The sequence below is a fragment of the Macaca nemestrina genome, chromosome 16, assembly GCF_043159975.1.
Source record: "Macaca nemestrina isolate mMacNem1 chromosome 16, mMacNem.hap1, whole genome shotgun sequence".
Lineage (NCBI taxonomy): Eukaryota > Metazoa > Chordata > Mammalia > Primates > Cercopithecidae > Macaca > Macaca nemestrina.
The window spans coordinates 104763366-104771188 of record NC_092140.1 but is presented as its reverse complement, the minus strand read 5'-3'; the positions used below and the strand labels follow the sequence as shown (position 1 = coordinate 104771188).

Genomic DNA, 7823 nt, shown 5'->3' with positions numbered 1-7823 from the left:
TGATCCACCCACCTCAGCCTCCCAAAGTACTGGGATTACAGGGGTGAGCCACTGCGCCCAGCCCTATGGCTGCTTTTATGATCATGTGTGTCTCTTTGGTGGTCTGCAGTTTCACTGTGATGCATCCAGTGTGGATTTATTTATTTTTATCCTACTTCAGACCTGTGACCTTGGAATCAGATTTTACATCTTTCATCACTTTTAGAAAATTCTCCTTAACTTGCTCTTTAAATATTCTTCTTTTCTGTTTTCTCCCTCTGAACATATGTGGGACCTTCTTATTCTACCCTCCATATTTCTTAACCCCTCTTTCCTATTTTTCGTCTTTTTATCTTTCAGTGCTAATTTTGAAGTAATTTCCTTTTATTTATCTTCCAGTTCAAAATTGGCTCTTCAGCTGTACTTAATCCATTGTTTAAATTCATTAAACAGTTTTTCATCTTGATGATTATGTTTTTAATTTCTAGAAGTTCTAGCTGAATATTTTTCAAATCTATTCTTTTTATTAGAGGTAGAGATTTAGTCATTTGTTTCCATCTCATTTCCTTTCGTTATACTCTTAATCATTTAAAATACATTTATTTTGAAGTCTTCTAGACTCTCAGGCCAAGAAAGCTTTGTCGTCTTCCTTTGTGTGCTTTTCTAGCCCCCCGTTTCACAAAGGATGCCATTCTTTGAACATTCTCAGGTTTGCCCGCAAAAACGTTCACCATTCTATCTTATTTGGGCCACTACCTCCTAGCCTGTCCTCACACAGATATGAAAACCGAAGGCCCTGATTACCAGAAACCAGGTCAGCAGTGAGAGTGTAAACCGTGAAGCCTTAGGGAAGGCCCAGGACCAGCCTGGGTACTCCAGCATTTAGAGGCCAGGCTGGGGGAGGAGAGGGGGCAAAGAGGCCAGGAAGCAGCGGTAAGTAGGGGGAAAAGAAAACCAAGAGAATATGGTGTTGCAGAAACAAAAACAAAGGAGTGGATCAAGAAAGAGACAGTGGCTGACTGTGCCAACTGCTAACTGTGCCAAGATGTCAAATAAAATGAGGACGGAGAAGTGATGACGGCATGTGGCAGGAACAGGAGAGGAAGAAGTGGAGGCAGTGATTACAAGCAGTTCTTTTGGGCCTATCTCTCAAGGTGAGGGGAGAGAAATATAGTAAGGGAGATAAGAGATTGGGATCAATGGGGAGTTTAAAGACATAGCAGGTGCCATGTACTAGAGCACTTTATACATTACTCCCAATCGTCCAAGCACACAGAGTCCTACAGTGGGCGGAGGGCGGTGGGCTTCCTGCAGGTGCGGGTCCTTAAGGAGGTGGTGGAAGGGGCTCTGTGACAGAAGCCAGGATATGCCACCCACCCACCGTACAGGAGGATGGAGGGCAGGGGAAACGCATCACGGTGGACAGACGGGAGCTGGGGAAACAGAGATTCCAGTCAACAGATGTGGGTTCAGGTCAACAGCAGAGAGCAAGGATGGGCGGAGGTCTCAGAGTGTGGGGAAAGAGCAGGGCTGGCATGGGAACATGTCAGGTGGGCAGCGACAGCAAGAACTTCAAGTTCTCTGTGCTTCCTTCACGTTGCCAGGTGTTGGAGAAGCATTGCTGTGTGTGGTCCAGTGGCTTTTCTGAGGATTCCTGACTGTGGGCACTTGAGGGCCTGTTACCATCCAGAAAGTCTCCTGCCCGTGACACGAGAACCAAGGCTGGTGCCTGTGCTGGGGATGAGGCCGTGGCTGTTCTCTCTCACCCGCTCGGCCCTCTGAGGAAACAGTTACTGTGGTTTCAAGTCCTGGGATCTCACACCCTTAACCATGTCTACCACCCACTTCTGACCAAGTAGGTGAATCTAAGATGTAATGGGAAGAAATTTACTTTCCCACAAACTAAACATAAAAGCATTCATTAAAAAAGGCATCCCTTGATTACATTAAATGGGATTACATTAATTGTTTTAAATGGGTCTGTATATACAGTAAAACCTATGTGGGTTTTTTTAAAGAAATGCTTCACTGAGATATGATTCACGTACCATACAATTCACCTTCTCAAAGTCTGCAATGTAGTGGTTCTTAGGATATTTGCAGAATTGTGCAACCACAACCACAACCGATTTTAAAGCATTTTTCTCACTTCACAAAGAAAGTTCCTAACTGAGCAGCCACTTCCCATTCTCCCAGCATCCCCCACCGACCTACTTTCTGTCTCAATGGCTGTGCCTATTCTGCACATTTCATAGAAATGGAATCACACATTATTTGTCCTCCTGTGACTGGCTTCTTTTCACTACTGTCATGTTTCCAAGCCTCACCCATACCGTATCGAGCATGACTATTTCATCCCTTCCTATGGCTAAATAATACTCCATTGTACAAGGATGCCATGCTGTGTGTGTTTATTCATCAGGTGAGGGGCATTTGTGTTGCTTCTATTTTTAGCTAACAGAGGTTGTAGAAATACTGTAAAATAGAGTTTCTCGTCCCACTGCTCCAGCGGTAAAAGCAGCCCAGACTGGCTGGTTAAAACCTGTGCCGTTGACTTGTGCTGACAGGAGCCTGCTCCTCCCCGAGGCCCAGCAGCAACACCTGCTGAGCAACGAGATTCCATGAACGCTACACGCGGACCTGAGTTGGAACCTGGCCTCTCTTGACACGGTGATCAATTTGACGTTAAAATTTGGCCCAAGAAACTGACAATCAAAGGTGATAAGCCACAGTCTAGCTTTGGTTAGATCCGCTTTTTTTTTTTTTTTTTTTAAAGTAATGACTCGGTGTTGCCTCGTTGCGCAACAATTTTCTAAATCGCTAAATTGACCTTCATTGTATGATCAGATAGTGACATGAAAAACATTGATCTTAGTCACAGGTTACAGCTGCATCTTAGAGCCATCCTAACACCAGGTGCAGGAAGCAAAACTTATTATGTGACACGCATGTAGGCCAATCTTCCGCCAGAGGCACGATGCATCACGGGTGGAGCCCAGACCCCTGGTGTTCTAGGCCTTCTGGGATCCCCCGTGGACCCTGAGGGCATTCATGCTCCCATTTCTCCTGACTCCCTCCTGCTATTCAGGGACCAGGCAGAGACGACAGATGGAAAGCAGACAGGGCCTGGAGATCAGCAGCCCTAGGCCCTGACCCAAACCCTCAGCGTTGTAAAGGTAAGGCCACCACCAGGGTCAAGCCTCCTTCCGTTAGGAAAAGAAAAACAGAAGGAATTGTGTTCTCTGGAGGGCAGGGCTCTGAGTACTGAGTCTCATGTTTTCAAAGTCGGAAAGTGTCCACAGTTAATATTTGGATGGGCCCACAGTGCCCGTCTTGCTCGCCGGAGCCCAGGCCTGTCCCATCACAGACAAAGGGCTCTTGCTGTGCACCTGTGGAGAGGGGAGCTTGGCTGGGGAAGGCAGGGTCAGCCTCTTTGTGCTCTTTTTGTTTGAAGCAGAGTTTTGCAAAGGGAGTGGTTCTGGAAGAAAAGCAGAGCGTGGAGTGTCAGAGGCCGGTGTGTTGTGAAATGCATAAGCCCTGGAGACCCTCTGTAACTGGCCTTCACACACGCCTGCCGCCAACGACAACACTGAACCGTGGAAGCGGGGTGTTTGCCAGCTCACGAGACGGGGAGACATGAAGCTTCTACCAGCAGAGGAGCTGGAGGGGAAACAGAAAGAAAGAACTGAGTCTAGCAGCCTCCTTGGACATTTCTTCCAACGCCTCCAGCCCAGCACAACAAACAACCTCAGGGCATCCGGCCCGTGCCGCGCCCTGGCACACCCAACTCTGCCCTGCTCCAAGAGCCCACAGAGGGCCTCGGGGTCACACTCAAGGAGCATGCTTGGAATCCAAAGTGCATGCTGTGGTGGGGAGATGGACAAGGACAGAAATAGCACCCAGCAAGGGAGGATGAACAGGGTGAGAGGTGTGAGGGAACTGCCCAAGCGCTGACACCTGGGTAGATTTTTAAGTGGCAAGAAATCACATAGACCACATGGTGGCCAGGGAGAGGGTTGGGAGGTGAGGGGCTCACGGTAGAGGGCTCTCCAAGAGAGGAAATAGCACGGGCAACGGCTGAAGCATGCAATGGTGTGGTGTGTGTGTAAGCATGAATGTGTGTGAGCAAGTGTGTGAACATGTGTATGAGCATTTGTGTTTGATAGCATGGGTGTGAACGTGTGTGTGAGAGCATGTGTGTGAACACATGAATGTGTGAGCATGTGTGACCATGAGTGTGCATGAGAGCCTGTACGAATGTGAACATGTGTGTGTAAACGTGTGACATGAGTGTGTGAGCATGAGTGTGCACACGTATGACCATGAGTGTATGTGCATGTGTATGAGCATGAATGTGTGTGCATGTGTGTGAGCATGAACATGTGTGTGTGTGAGCATGGATGCATGAGTATGAGAAATTGTGCCTGAGCATGAGTATGAGTAGGTGAGCATGTGTGAGCATGAGTGTGTGACCATGTGTGAGCATGACTGTGTGTGCAAATGTGTGTGAGCATGAGTGTGCATGTGAGCACTGAGTATGTGAGCATGTGTGTGAGCACATGTGTGCACATTAGTGAGCATGTGTGTAAGCACGAGTGTGTGTGCATGTGTGAACATCAGTGTGTGAGCACGTGTGTGAGCATGAGTGACCATGTGTGGGCATGAATAAGCATGAGTGTGTGTATATAAGTGTGTGTGTGAGCTTGAGTGCGTGAGAATGTGTGTGCATGTGCGAGCATGTGTATGTGCATATGTGAACATCAATGTGTGAGCATGTGTGTGAGCACGAGTGACCTCGTGTGTGCATGAATGAGCATGTGTGTATATATGTGTGTGAGCTTGAGTGTGTGAGAATGTGTGCATGTGTGAGCGTGAGTGTGTGAACATGAGTGTGTGTCTGCACGTGTGAGCATGAGTGTGAGCATGTGAATGTGTGTGCATGTGTGAGCTGAGTATGTTATCATTGTGTGTATGAGCATGCGTGTATTTAGTGATATGTTTGTGATTATACAAGTGATTTGGTGATCTTTGAAGTCCAATAGACAGTTTAACACTTCCCCTATCAGCACATTGCACTTTATTAAAATTAGTTTGTACTGTCAGTCTTCCCACTAGATTATAAAAAGTCATGTCTACTTTGGTCAACCTTAAGAAGACTTGAACGGTGGACATATTCCGCCTTCCTAGGTGAAAAAGTTTGATTTTGCAAAGAGAAACCTTCCCAGTTAACCTATACATTTTTAATGTGGTTCCAACAAAAAGTCCAATGGGATGAATGATTTTGTAATGTGATCCTAAATTTAAATTGTAACTGCACTAGTAAATATGAGAATATTCAAGCCGATATTTTAATGAGGAATACTATTTTATGACGTACAGCTGCCGTAATGAAACAGATGACGCACGACAGATCACAATATGAAATTCAGAAACAAATTTAGGTACGTATCATAATTTAGTTACTATAACGGCATTTAAACACCAAATACATGGTGGCAAAATAGTTCACTAATCATTTGGAGCACAGCCCGGGTGGACGCCTCTGCTGCGTTCCCACCGTCAGGCGACAGAACACGCAGGGAGTCACCCGGGTTGCCCCACTAGTTTTCCCACTGATCCTGAAGCTGGCGGAGAGCGGAGAGAGACCAGCTAGAGTTCAACTCCCTGTCCCCATCGTTCCATATGCCTTCCACGGAGGATGCACTAAATTCTCGCCGAAGGAATAAATGACATTTTAACCTCTTCATGGCATCGTTTGGGCCCGGGAGGCACACATCTCCTAAACAGCTGCCCTTTATGGCAGGTCACAAGTGATGCATGTCTGAGCTGAGAAGTCGACGTCCCACTTCTCCTTCGTTTTCTTGGCCATCCCTGAAGCCCTGCTAGGTCTATGCTAGAACCCTAATGAAACTTTTGCTTTTGCTCACTCAATAAGCACAAATAATAATAATGTAAATATTTACAACCTATAAAGTGTCCACATTTTCCTGGACCTTATGGATATATTATAGAAGCATATGTATAATATAATCTTAGTGGAGATTTTGAATAGAAGAGGTAGAGAAAACAAGAATTTGCCTAGTAATTTACATTGTTATTTTTTTCTTATGTGACCAGTGAGCAAACTAAGCCTGATTGATAAAAATGAGATGAGGTGACAGATCTCATGGTTGTAAATGAAAACACTGTGATTCAAACTCAAGTGACTGAAGTAAGTTTCTTTTTCAGCTGAAGCACTGCTGCTAGAAAAAATCAGCCATTACTGATCCATGTCTTAGTCTGTTTGGGCTGCTATAACGAGAATGCCTTAGACTGGGTAATTTATAAGGAAGAGAAATTTATTTCCCACAGTTCTGGAGGCTGGGAAGTCTAACATGAAGGTGCTCGCAGGTTGGTGTTTAGTGAGGGCTGCTCTCTCCTTCCAATACAGCACCTACCTTCTCACTGTGTCCTCGCATGGCAGAAGAAATGGAAGAGTAAACTCACTTCCTCAAGCCCTTTTTAAAGGGAGTTAAACTCATCTGCGGGGCAGAGCCCTATGACCTAATTACCTTCCAGAAGCTTCACCTCTTCATACCATAACTTTCGGGTTTACGAAATTTGAATTTGAAATACGAATTTTGGAGGGATACCAACTTTCAGGCTGTAATGACCCATGTCAACAAAGGAGTAACAGCGTATTTGAAATAATGTAATTATCACTTTCAGCAGCCATTAGCCCCAATACTTACTACAAATGCGATTAGAAGTTTGAAACCTCTGGCATTTGGTCTTGTTTTATGTAAGTTTTCTACTTGACAATATTTCAGAAAAATAAGATACCTTCTGTCTCTCATAAAACACATTTTATACGGGTTTAAGAAATCAACCACACATAGCTGAGAAAAGACTAACATTACCAAAATGTTTAAATGATTTGTTTTTTTGTAATTACGTAAGTAATATATCTTCAGTTTAGAAAATATTAAAAAGATAAAGATAAGAAAAGATAACAATAAGTCTCACATAATCCTGCCACCAGTGATAACTGCAGGCAACATTCTGGTACATGTGGAACGAATATATGTTGAATGAAAAAATGAGTTGTCTTCCAGTCTTTGTTCTAAGTATGTATGTGTATGTTGTTTACACATTGAACTCATATCACATTAAGTTCTCAGGCTTTTCTTTTTCCGTGTAACATCTCTCAAGTGTAGCAATGTGAATTGCAGCCTACAGCTTAGGAAAGTGAGAAATATAACTTTCCTTTTCTTATCACACTTATTTCTATTTTAGCCCTCATCTGACAGGGCAGCAGCAGATTCATCTCATGAGTGAAAACATTCTCTTCCTGAAATTTGTCTATTGCTGAGGGTAGTTGAGGCAGCAAGGCCACTGAGGCCCTAGAGCTCCCTCCCCCGGGGTCCAGGGTCTGTCTGGTGTCACTGTGAGTCCCCTCCTCCCCGGGGTTGCAGGCAAAGACCAGGGCACTGGGGCGCTTGGGCCTTTCGGACTTCTCAGGACTCAGGGCAGAGGGTCCTGCTGACGGGACCCACTGATGTACCCTAGAAAACAATGCTACCGCAGTGAGCTTTCCGTGAAATCTGTCAGAAGTTCCATTATTTGCTATGGTAGATTCAGAAAGTGGAATTACCAAGTCAAAGGGTTAAGGCTCTTGATACACATATCGAGTTGCTCTCCGGAGAACGCCAACTAAAGCTGTGACTGCAGCTGCCTACAGCAGCCTAGCAGGCATGATCATTCATGGTGGCCTTTCTTCAACTCCTCCAATACATTCCACCAAGACGTGATTTTTGTCTTTTCACCTACAGAGTTCCATTTCTTTCAGTTAGAAGGTCAACTGT

The 7823-nt window shown here is 45.1% G+C and overlaps 1 long non-coding RNA gene across 1 annotated transcript; it reads left to right on the top strand.

Annotated features, from left to right (window-relative positions):
- The first annotated feature begins 3133 nt into the window (after positions 1-3133).
- On the top strand, positions 3134-6841 carry LOC105490292 (uncharacterized). The gene is made up of 3 exons (XR_011615183.1): positions 3134-3155; positions 5359-5420; positions 6208-6841. It is a non-coding gene; the product is annotated as an uncharacterized lncRNA (long non-coding RNA).
- Positions 6842-7823: the final 982 nt, after the last annotated feature.